The sequence below is a fragment of the Lactuca virosa genome, chromosome 2, assembly GCF_052849685.1.
Source record: "Lactuca virosa cultivar CGN04683 chromosome 2, Lactuca_virosa_CGN04683_v6, whole genome shotgun sequence".
NCBI classification, from domain to species: domain Eukaryota; kingdom Viridiplantae; phylum Streptophyta; class Magnoliopsida; order Asterales; family Asteraceae; genus Lactuca; species Lactuca virosa.
The window spans coordinates 120,678,254-120,690,567 of NC_136427.1; the positions used below are offsets into that span (position 1 = coordinate 120,678,254).

Genomic DNA, 12,314 nt, shown 5'->3' on the forward strand with positions numbered 1-12,314 from the left:
GTTAGTAAGACAATCATTAAAAGAAGAGCCAAAAACAGAAAAATCATCCATAAATACTTCCATAAAATTTTCCACCATATCGTGGAATATCGCTGTCATGCATCGTTGAAAGTTCGATGGCGCATTGGATAAGCCAAAAGGCATGCGTCTATATGAAAATGTTCCACTTGGACAAGTGAAATTCGTCTTGTCTTGATCATTAGGGTCAGTAGGAATCTAAAAATAACCTGAAAATCCATCTACGAAACAGTAATAACAATGTACAGATAATCGCTGAAGCATTTGATCAATAAAAGGAAGAAGGAAGTGGTCCTTGCAAGTGGCATCGTTTAGCTTTCGATAATCGATGTACACCCGCCAACCAGTTACCGTTCGTGTAGGTATGAGCTCATTCTTATCGTTCATCACAATTTTCATCCCTCCTTTCTTTGGCACCACTTGAACTGGACTAACCCATGGACTATCGGAAATCGAGTATATGATCCCGACATCTCAGAGCTTGACAACCTTTTTCTTGACCACTTCTTGCATGTTTGGGTTCAACCGCCTTTGATGTTGCACTACCGGCTTCACGCCTTCTTAAAGGTTTATCATGTGAGAACAATAAGAACGGCTAATTCCTTTAATATCGGTAATATTCCACGCGATAGCATTTTTCCTTTTCTTCAAAACTTTCACCAGCTCTTCTTTTTCGGTTTGTGTAAGGTCAGAAGCTATAATCACATGTTTTTTACCACCCCTTCTAAAAATGAATACTCTAAGTGTTCCGGCAAAGTTTCCAGCTCCAACTTCGTATTTTGAACACTGAACACGTCGAATCCAGTAATGAAACTCGTCGAGTTGTGGCCAGATTTCCCGTCAGATCGCGAGTTTTCGTCCCAACTCGCCGAGTTTATCTCCGAAACTCGTCAAGTTGAGTTTTTATCATTTCTGGTTAGTTCGTCGTATTCTCTTTCTTCGAGTAGCCTTTCTATCTCCTTTAGGTCTCTTTCAGCATCAAAGTCATCTTCTGAAGAAAATGTGGATTTACTCAACTTGTCTTCTTTCCATCCCTCCAATAATTCTTCCAAAATATCCACCGAGAAGGTCGTGTCATCACTAAACTTGGAGTGCTTCATGGCTCGATCAACTCCAAAAGTAACTAAATCTTTTCCCACCCGAAGGGTAAGTTTGGATTCTATTATGTCTACTATGGCACAAGAAGTGCTCAAGAATGGTCTTCCAAGAATTATAGGCACTTGATGGTCTTCTTCCATATCTAATACTATGAAATCTGCAGGAAAAACAAACTTATCGACTTTCACCAATAGGTCCTCACATATCCCCCTTGGAAATGTCACCGTCTTGTTCGCCAGATGGATCGAAATTTGGATCAGTCTTAGCTCTAGAAGGTTCAAATTCTTAAAGAATGAGTATGGCATGAGATTTACACTCGCCCCCGAATCGGCCAATGCATAACAAGTATCTAAATTTCCAAATTAGCATGGCAAAGTCAAACTACCCGGGTCACCCATCTTCTTTGGCAATTTGTTCAACATTGCGGCTGAACAATTCTCATTAAGGACCACCTTAGATGCCTCTTACATCTTCTTCCTATTCGTGAGAAGTTCCTTCAAGAATTTTTCATACTTGGGCATTTATGCAACCACCTCGATGAAAGGAATGTTAATTTGAAGGGCTTTGATGTGCTCCAGGAACTTTTGATAGTCTTCATTTTGCCTATCTTGTCTAGCTCAGCTTGGGAATGGCAATGGAGGTTGATACGACTTAATTGGAGGTTTATTTTTCTCATCAGGTGAAGAACTCATCGAGTTCCTTTCTGGAACTCGTCGAGATCCTTTCTGGAACTCGTCGAGTTGGTTCGACTGTTTGCGAATCTGGGTTTTCTTTGTCTTCTCCCTGCACCTCTTTAGGATATTCATTCGGGATCGGGGTCAAAGGAGTGACTATTTCCCACTCCTAGTCGTCACAATATTGATGTGTGCGCCTCTCAAATGTTTCTCGGTGTCGCTAGGAAGCCCGCTCAGTGTCCTTTCGTTGAATTGCTTGGCAAGTTGCCTAGTTGCTTTTCAATATTGAGGATTGAAGCTTGTTGATTTCGAAGTAGAGCTTGTTGATCTTTCATCATCATTTGGTGCTCTTTCATCATATTCTGTTGATCTCTTATGGAAGCATCAGATTCGTCATGTCTTTTTTCAGATGCAGCTACAAATCGTGCCAGCATAGCTTCAAAACCAGTCTTCTTTTCTTGCACTGGTTCCTCCTTTTGATAAAAACCTCTTGCCTTTTTCCTATACTTTTCCTCCTTTCCCTTCTTGTATTCTTCATATGGTAGCCACTCCTTCTTGGGTTTTCGCCAATCGTCATCATACATATCGCCACTTGAATAACAAACTTACACTTTTCGGTTCCCATTCTCATCCAAATCACAATCTTTAGTAAGATGAGGCCCGCTACAATTGTCACATCCCACTCGAATGGCATGGATGGATTGGTCCAACTTTGTCATTATACGATCCATGCTCTCTAACATAGCCATCATAGCCGCCATGTCATCATAAACTGAATTCACCACCCCTCTTGTTGAGTCATTCCTTGGGTTATGATATTCTCTATAGTGCTTAGAGAATTCTTCAATCAACTCTTTTATAATTGCTGGTGCTTTCTTCGTGAGTGGTCCTTGGGAGTCAAGGAGTTGCCTAGTGGTCACATTCACTCCATCATAGAAAATTGCAACCTCTTGTTGAATGTTTAGGTCATTTTGAGGGCAGTTTCTTAGCAAACTCTTGTACCTCTCCCATGCTTCATAAAGTGACTCTCCTCCCATTTGCTCAAAATTGGCAATGGCCTTCTTCATCTTGGAAACTTTAGAGGGAGGGAAAAATAGATCAATGAACTCTTTTCGCATCTTATCCCATGTCGTGATAGATCCTGGAGGTAGTGATTTTAGCCAATCTTTTGCGGCTCCCTTGAACGTGACTAAGTAGAACAGTTTCACGAGGCACATTTGGAATATTGAAGTAGTCGGCTATGTCGTTGACCTCGTCGATATGATTGTATGCGTCTTCGTGATCCTTCCCGTAGAATGGAATGTCCTTCAGTTGGGCAAGTATTTGACCTTTCAAATCAAAGTTCGTTGTTGCTGGAATCGCGGGTTGCACGAGTCCTGGCCCAATATCGTCAATCGCCCTCCTTTTGTATTCGCCAATGGGTATGTGTGCAATGTTGGCCATCTCTTTTCCTGGTTAGGTCTCACTCTCTTCTTCAAATTTTGGTGTGTTCGGCTCGAGATCTTCTACCTTCTTGTCAAAACCACTTGATTCACCGATTGCATTGTCCTTCTTTTTGTGAATAATCGATTTTGGATTTTCCAAGGGTGGTACACATGTATAACTAGAGCTCCTGGTCATAAACTTCCTGAAACAAAACATAAAAACACGCGTAAAAAGAACAAGAACGAAGAAAAAACAAAACGAAAAATGCGATCAACTCTTCGAGTTCAGTAATGGACTCGGCGAGTTCAACGCAAAAATCAGAAAAATTAAAACTGAAAATTAAAATTGAAAACTAGAAACTTTATGCAAGAAAAATCTCACACAAAGGATCGATGACACTAGCAAATTATATTAACTATTAGAACCGTTCCCCGACAACGACGCCAAAAACTTGATATGTGTTGATTGTACTAGTTTTAATCCTACTAACTTAGACACATAAACAAACACATGAAAGGCAGTGTACCAATCGATTAGCAGCTTAGTTCAAGTAAGTAGGGTATCGAACACAGGGAACGGTAACAATTACCTAAATAAAACAAGTAATAAAAGGGGTTTTTCTCTAGTTTTGCAAGACTAGAAACTTAAACAATCAATAAACACTTATACAAAAGACAATTAACAACTAAAGGAAAACGAAAGACAACTAGATTCAATAAGATAAAAGAGACTTCTGTTCAAATTCGATTCACTTATTCCTATGGTTGATTTCGTGGCAAGTGCAATGGATTAATATATCAATGGTTACCGATTTTAATGTGATTAGGTTCATGTTCACTATTACTAATCCTTTAGCAAACAAGTTAATTCAAACAGTGGCCAGTTGATTAAACTAACAGGTGTCCTAGTGTTCAGTTCGAATCAAGCAAGACTTGTAATATAGTTAATCAAATTGGTTGGTTCAATTAACTCATATGAGGTTGGTCATCACATATGCTCACATATTAACTTACTTATTTTCTAGTTAACCCTAGGTTCATGTTCACTAATACTAGGCATAGAATCTTGTTTTCACAAAACTATGAGATTCAAGCAATCAAGAAGATGTTAATGCAACTCAATTACTTAGTCATTAACATAAAATAATTATCATTAACATGCAAGGATCTTTTAACAATCTTGTCAATACAAATAACCAAATCTAATTAATCCAAGCCACTCAATCAAACCATTTTCATAAGTTTCTCTACTCTAAACATAACTATGAAGTATTCAGCTCATAACTAAAACAAATAACATCAAAAACTCGAAATCTAATGTTACAAACATGATTCAAAACAAAGATTAAGAGAAAAGTGATACTTTTATGCCTTTGATCTCTTCAAACCTAAGCTTCTAGTTGAAATTGAAAACCAGAACTTCTCAGAACCTCTCTAGCCTCCAAAAGTCGTCCAAATCCTTTAGCATGTGTTAGGGTTTCGGTCATAAACGATCTATATATAGATTCCAATTTTCAGCTCCAACTCGTCGAGTTTTATGGAGAAACTCGTCTAGTTTTTTTTACCTAAAACACGTATACGGAAAGGCATCCTTGTATCGAGAATCTTCTAGGCAACTCGTCAAGTTGATGGCCCAACTTCTCAAGTTCTTCTTCTTTTAAGCCTTCTTTCTTCAAAATCCAATCTCCAAGCTTCCAATTGCTAGATCTGCTTTCTTTTCCTTCCGAGCAGGTCTTTATTGCTGAAAATGAAATTTTAACATAATTAAGTACCTTTTGTCCATTATTTAAGATCAAATCAACATAAAGTATTAAGATAATGCATGATTTTTATGACTAATTATCCCCATATCAGATAACCTAAGGTAATATTTTTTTTCTGAAAAATACAAAAAACCTCAACTTAATGAGCTAACGATGAACATTTATTGTTCAATATTTTAACGAAACCTTATGTTTCAATGTTCAAAATCTCATTCTCATTTCTTTTGTGTGATCTTAATGAAATGTACTAATCCCACGTCATTTCTTACCAATAGATCCAATGCCTTATTTTTTATGAAATGAGATTTCCGTATGAACATTTGTCTTGATCTTTCTTTACTTCATATTTTTCCAAAGCTTACTTGTTCTTGGCTACAGTGGTCATAAAAGTATTTTCTTACAACTATTTGTACTTATGTCAAGTTGCGAATCTGTATGAAAATGAAGCCACCCACAAAGCTTGTTAAAAGAGGCCCTTCGATACTTATTTATAAGTATTCGATTGTATTTCACGGGAAACCACACAAGCAATTTGATTTCTCTCTTAATGGTGAATGAAGAATCTTTTCCGAGGATATTAGTGTCTTTATATCAAAGATTCTTTGATATCACAAATTCCAAAAAAAAAATTCTTATTTTGATTCTATCTTTTCGTTTGGAACAATAAACCACTGAAATCCTTAAGGTTACGGGTATTACCAACTCAAACCTAGATTTCACAAAGTCTGGAATATGGCTTCACTTATAATTCCCATTAGTGAATGAGCCCAACCTCCATACCGACGAATGGTTCTTGACTCATAACGAAAAGGGGTTACGGTTCAGTTCTTTTGGGAATGCACAATTAGCCATTGGATTGGACGTTACTATTGTTTTATGTAACATTACGATGATGAGGTATTTTCAATTTTAACCCAAAGTATGAATAGTTATTGCATTTTAGCCCTTGTGCATGAGAAAGCTTGTAAAATGGCCCATAGTGGCATTTTTGTTTTGGGGCGATCTCACGTACGCTGGGCGTACCTAGCATACGTGGGGCGTACGTTTCTGATTCACAAATGCTAATTTTTAGGGTTTGTAACCTATATATGATGGGTTTTATGCATAAGAACAATCCTATGTGCTCATACAAACCCTAATGCGTGGATCTAGGTTTCTCTATTGTACATGCAATGAAACCAAGACTTACAAACCCTAGATCTATCAAATAAGAACTGAAATAAGGGTTTAGTAATTACCTTTGATTGTTATATAGCAATAACAATCAATCCTTGCTTTGATTGGCTTCAGAAAGCTTAGTGCCTCAAATGATGCACCTCTAATGGAGTCACAAACACCACTAAGCAACTTGGATGAAGAGAGAGGAGAGAGGATGCACCAAAAACGGCTGGAAACCCTAGAGGAACACTTGTTCACGTTTTTGGGGCTTAAGGGTCCTTTATATACATGTAGGCTATTAGGGTTTACAACTAGAAAACCCTAATCTGGCTGCTTAGGCCCTAAGCAACCCATGGACTCCTTTAACATATCCCTTGGACGATTTCTAATGGGCTTGCTATAGAATTCGTCCAACCTATATATTATTAGGTGATCCATAGCCCAATCCTAATTATCTTATAATTACAAATCCAGTCCCCCTAAGTTTAATTAATCTCTTTTAGCCACAAAATTAATTCTTAATTAATTATTGACTAATATTAATTAAACTATATGATTTCTCCTTTAATATATTATTCTTATAATATATTAATAAATCATAATTAAACCTTTCTCTCCTTAATTCATCCTACATATTGCTATGGTGAAGGCAACTCAAAAGGACCATGCTCATAATCGGGTCAAGTACATACCAAAATAGTTATGGACTTAAACACTAATCCAACAGTCTCCCACTTGGATAAGTCTAATAACTATTCTGCGTATGACTTCAGAACCTGATCAACAATCGTAGCTTCCAAAAACCGCTGTCAACTCTGATCTTATCAGATACGCGTGTCCTTTAGATAAGGGATTATATATTCCTCCATTCTACAAGATATCGTATAGACATGAGACATGGATTGAAATCATTCTCTCAGTCTATGTGTTGTTTCCCGATTTCCGATTTATGACGACTGACTAATTGAACAAATCAAATCAGTCCTGGCCCGGCCGAGCACTTTCCTTTGTCATCACTAAATCATCGAGGGGCCCACAGACATCGCTTTTATCCCACCTTGGGTAAAAGGAATGGATAAACTTTAACTAAAATGCTTGCTTGCACCTACTAATCGAATCACACACAACAATAAGTTTTATAACACCAAGTTACTGCTGCGTTTACTTATCATCAATGTGCAACCGACCAGCAAATAACAACTCACACGTCTCGGTTTCAAGAATATACAATGGTATCGTCTCACCAATCACTCGTGATAAAAAAATGAAGTGATTCAAGTGAGCGTGGGTTTAATCCAATACTTTAATCTTATCAAAGCACTCATGAACTCTGCAGCAAACTTGTGCTATGTCTAAACACTTTAGACAATCTACAGACAAATTCATGACAGTCTTCCTTCATACCTACTTCCAACGTATGACCGACTGTGGAGGTTCGAATAACCTAGTTATTCTGGAAGTCAAAACATGCAAAATGAAACGCAATAATAATATTAATCCTATATGGTCCCAAAACTTTTGAGCGTAAATAAAAACACTTTTATTTAAACACCATATTGATTACTCATTATTCATTGCTTACTGTTTCAGAAAATCAACTTATTACTCGAATTATAACCACAATTGTCCCATGCTCCAAGCATACACACTTTGGTTTCCTATGGTCCATACTTTGTGAAATAGATCAATTGAAAACTTTTCCAATGAAACTCATTTCACAATCCCCAATCCTTATTATTAGTATAAGAATACCAAATTCTTGCCACTTTTAGAATATGTCAGATTCTAACATTTTATGCAATGATTCTTTCGTAATGTCATAGCACAAAATTCACCAAGACCCGGCTAATGAAATTACAAGGTATTCTATCGGAAATTGTTACAAAACAATTCCATAGACGTGAAGTCTCACATTCAAAGTACATTCCTTTGAACATCCTTCTCACATAAAAGTTTCTAATCTAGACATATTTCTTAATATCCAACTCCCATTAATGGAAACATTTCCATATTTGCCATATGACAACTCATTCTTAATAGAATCTTATCTATTCATAATAATGTCAATATAGTCCATCCAGTACTATACTTCCAACTACTCACAAGCAACAAATCCTCAGTGAACCTCAGATCGTCCTTTGATAGTTGTTTAATTATTTTAGTCAAAACCAGTTCTAGTCCCTTTTCCCTCTCAATGCCCTAGGCACTGGAAAATTTTAGAATGGTCAAATATTATAGCATATGCAATCGATCCTATACCCGAAGCGTATTGGACACGATGCATAATGTCTCACATAAAGACATGATACTTCATCATCCTTCTGCCATAATATTTTATGTGCCTTGTTCCCACAATTCGAACTATGAAGAGGGATGCCGTAATCATAATCGAATTTTAAGAATGCACTATGTATCCTTGACTAAATTTATTAACATTTCTCGATCTAAGCTTTAGAATTTTGAAACGAAGTATAATATTCTCTCCCTTAATTATAGCAAAATAACTTTTCAACCCTTGCAACTTTGCAAAATGAATCTTTGTTTTCTATAATTAATATTGCTAACTTGCAATACTTACCATAATAATCATGCTCCCACTAACATGATGATTATTTTCTTACCAGCATAACACTTATGCTCCCACTAGCTTTGACATGTATTCAGAAAACAATTGAACTTTTAGAAAACAATGCTTATTGAATTCCTTAAGTTCATATTTCTAATACCTAATGCTTTGATAAGCCTTTATCTAAGCTTTTTAAGCTCATACACCTTTGCCTTAGATAGCTCACATGTGTGTCTAAACAATTCATAATTTATGTTACTAAGTCCCAGATGTTCAGATCAATTGCCAAATCTCACAATTCGAACTATGAAAATGGATGCCGTAATCATAATCGAATTTGAGAATACAATTTTCACAATTGCAATCTTCTTAAAATCTCTCTTAGTGAAAGCATTTCCTCACAATCATTTTCATGAAGGAGGAAAACCTTATGACACTTAAATTTTATGATGTATGTGTTCCTATCCATGTGAATTTGTCAAAACGAAAGTTTGCGACAAATCCAAAACCATATGGACTGAACTTGTTCAATCTTGATTTCTTGCCTCATGGTAACACGAGTGCCCACCATGTCTTCCAAGTGGTTTAGCAACTCACCCTTACATATCAATGTACTTTCCATTGATCAAGGTGCTTTGTCTTTATGCATTCAAATGAGAACTCATAGAACTGACATTCATATTTAGCTTAATTGGAATGGCACAGAAACAAATAATGTCAACACGATAGGTTATAAACCTCAAGTCGTGCGCTAATGATGATTAACTAGGTTTACTTTTGATCTGTTCTTGAAACTTTTCAAGACCATGAAGACTCCCACTGACTCCTTGACATATAGGGTTCTCTTGTCAAGAAACATTCCTTGGCAAAACAAATATTCAAGAGTTAGTGTAGTTTTTATCAAGACTATCACTTCACATAATTGGTTCTAGTTGGTCTTTGTCTTATCCAAGACATCACAACTTACCAATCTCAAATGTGTAGGAATAAGAAGACTTTTTCCAATTCCACATTTGTTGAGTGTTATAAACCTACTAAAGACTTGTCACTCAAGTCACAATCTTGGAGTATGACTCTTAAGACTTGATATTGGAACGAAGTATGATTGACTTCTTGATTTAACCATTTCTACAATTCTCGATTCCTCTTCTTAGACATGCAATTGCACTAAGACTCACTTGAAGGATCAATTGAGATATGGTTCTTAATCATTAAGACTTATCATAAAACACAATAAACGGTACTCTCCCTTCTTCTTAGAATAGAGAAACTTTTATCTTTCTGCCTACTTGATTCTTCTTATTCGTTCTGCTAGTGATTGAAACTCTTTCAATCAACTCAGAATTATACTTAATCTTATAAGTATAACCATATTTACTAAACTTTAGTAAATCATAACGAATATCTTTATCACTCCTGTGGTGGACTTGATCAATGCACAACCTAGTGTACTCGATCTCCTAGTCCTTCTCTTGACACTTTGTCAAGGAATTAGTCTAATTTCCAAATATGAAGTTTCTCATTCATCACGCAACCAAGTTGCATGACTCCAAGTTTCTGTCCAATTGAAACTTGGGCGATGAGAATCTTCCTTTATTTGGCAAATTCTCGACATTTCCACAAATAACATAATTAAGAATCAAATCCATTATTGCTAATAATAGAAACAGTTAAACATCAATTTTTCATACACACCATTGCAAGGATAAATAAATAAGATAAAATCAAATTATATTTTATTGCGGAAAATTTTGTCCTTACAATGCAATTCAACTGAAAAACTATGCTATTTCATATTTCTTATCATTCTATCCTAACTTTAGAGTAGCAGCTCAAAAATATGATCCTCGAGTCCATGCGATCGAAATCCATTTCTTCATGATCAGATTCAACATGCTTCTTCCTTAAGCTTCCTCTCTTTTCTTCGATCCTGCAAAAAACATCAAAATGTAATCTTATCACATCATGTATTAAGAATCAGCGAATAGGAACTTATAGAGTTAGTTAATAGATTTTACCTGAAGTAGAGCCATACGTCTTGACTCTCCCATCTCTCAGATCTCTCAGGTAAACAGGGCAGCTTCGTCTCCAATGCCCCTTCTCTTGGCAGTAGAAGCAGATGGACTCTTTTGGAATGGCACAAGGAACTTTCTCAGAATTTACCTTTTCCGGATTTCCAATGTCACCATTTTCAATGTCCATTGAAGTTAGGGAGTTTGATTTGCCAGACAAATTTGCTTGATCAACACGCCAAATCATTTCTGATTCAGCAGCTATAAGCAAATAGGTCAAATCAATGAGGGTCACGTCATGGTCCATCATATAGTACTCTCTAACGAACTCACTATATGATTCAGGAAGTGACTGAAGAACCCAGTCAACAGCCAATATTTCTGAGATATTGACACCCATCATCCTTAACCTATCAATGTGTGACTTCATCTCTAAGACGTGTGCACACACAAGTTTCCCATCTTCGTGTTTACTTGCCAAAAGGGCTTGAGTGAGCTTGAACTTTTCAAGCCTTTGAACTTGTGGTTTAGGGAGAATAACTGGGGGAGGTGGAGGAAGTGAAGCATGACTCTCATTTCCTTGATCGTATCGTGGAATGTCATCTTCATTTGGAAAGCTTGTTCCAAGGGACTTGGGAAGACCATTGTAAGATTTAGACATCTACAAAACGGGAGAAAATTCAAGTTAGTTGATAAGAATCCTTGATGTAACACCCAAATGAAACATCAAGGCTAGGATCCAACACAACATTCTACAACCTAGAAGAGGGATGCCGTAATCTAGTTGCAGAATATTTGAAGGTAGGTAAATGACGATTTACCAATTCCCACCATGAAAAACGAAAAAGAAATTTAAGTTTTAAATGAATTGAAACCCCTAGATCTTTTGAGATTCATTAAACTTTTCAATGGCATGTTTAATCTCGATTATGCCCTTCTATTTGTGACTGGAATACCGAGGATCACAAACAAGGTGTGAATAACCATACGAATCACGTGGTGCACCCAATTGCTACTATCACCTAATCAATGTGTCGGTTAGCCACACACGCTCCATTGATCTATGATAAACATCGAGCCACCCTTCGCCACCAATGTCAATCCCAAATTAGTGTGCCGGTTAGCCACACACGCTCCACTAACGTTTGACAAGGGTACGAAGTGTAATTCCATGGATTAGCATACAAATTCACATTTTGCCCTAAAGTAACTAAGATTGGGAATTTGTAAAAGCATTTAGTTACTTTGTACTTCATTATACTTATAATGGAAGGTTTCGTCCTATCCTACCCATTCGGCTAACGACCCTCCACTAGTCAAGAGTGTGGTGGGTAAGAGTGGATACCCATTCAATCGCCATTTTATAGGCAATTTCCTTAAACACCCCTTATAGACCAGCTTCGTGAATGAGGCCTACTAACGGTAAGACTGAATCTTTACTCATATATATAATATTAGAATTTTAATGTTACATATATATAGTATAGGGTGTATTTTACACTTTCAAAATACTAGGTCGTTTTATTAACTTTCTCTTTTAATTAAACTTTTAATTAACTTAACAAAACCATGAGGGTGTAATTTGAACTTTTCAAAATACT

General features: G+C 36.5%; 1 non-coding gene across 1 annotated transcript; it reads left to right on the plus strand.

Annotated features, from left to right (window-relative positions):
* The first annotated feature begins 2,753 nt into the window (after positions 1–2,753).
* LOC145161751 (small nucleolar RNA R71) lies at positions 2,754–2,860 on the plus strand. The gene has a single exon (XR_013738628.1). It is a non-coding gene; the product is annotated as a small nucleolar RNA R71 (small nucleolar RNA).
* Positions 2,861–12,314: the final 9,454 nt, after the last annotated feature.